General features: G+C 32.0%; 1 protein-coding gene across 2 annotated transcripts in view; it reads right to left on the bottom strand.

Moving 5' to 3' along the window:
* The window catches only part of LOC119586307 (CKLF-like MARVEL transmembrane domain-containing protein 4), a 25252-nt gene that overhangs the window by 7667 nt on the left and 16798 nt on the right, over positions 1 to 787 (bottom strand). The window lies entirely within an intron of this gene.

Below are 787 nucleotides of genomic sequence, written 5' to 3'. Positions count from 1 at the left end.
AAGATTAACGTTTTGTTAGTTTATGGAACTACCGTAACAATGACAAACACACGAGCCTGGACGCTATCATGAAATGTACCATTTTTTCAAAGATGGGATAAGAAAGCAGAAGTTTTGATTAACCTGACATTGACATGCAGGATGAAGTGGGTCTCCAGTATCAGTTCGTGTAAAAAAAAAGTCCATCTTTTTCTTATTATTATCATCCAGTATTACAAACTTTAATTTGATATAGACATGCTACAATTTTTTTTTCTCGTTGATGTTAAAGTCTTATTTTGAGAAAAACTATGAAATAAAAAAAAAGGAGTAATACTGAGACAATATAAAACGAGATAGTAAATATGATGTATGTATAAGTGTATGACTGTGTGGAACTAGCAGCCATGTCTAGACTTGGAGCGCCTTATAATATGAAAGATCTAAGCAAGACACAACCAACTGACTGAAAAGGAAGAAAAATACACTAGAGGAAAGGGAACTCACTTAATTAAGGAAACCAACCAAGGTCACATTTCGATGCCACTCGGACCACACAAAGACTACAGCGGAATAAAAAATAATAATTTTAAATAAATAACTAACCATATCTTAAACATAACTAAAAATCTAGATTCATCTGAGTATAATCAAGCAAAGAAAAGTGTGACACTGAATGTTATATCATACAACGAATTTTCATGAAATACATTTGATGAAACTTCATTGACAATAAATTTCGTTGTAAAAGCATGCGACAAAAGCCATATCTTTATATTCATATATCTGCCTTCCTGACTGTCTAATG

This window comes from Penaeus monodon, chromosome 21 (assembly GCF_015228065.2).
Source record: "Penaeus monodon isolate SGIC_2016 chromosome 21, NSTDA_Pmon_1, whole genome shotgun sequence".
NCBI lineage: Eukaryota > Metazoa > Arthropoda > Malacostraca > Decapoda > Penaeidae > Penaeus > Penaeus monodon.
Note: the sequence above shows the minus strand (reverse complement) of the source record. Positions and strands in the feature narration are given on the sequence as shown.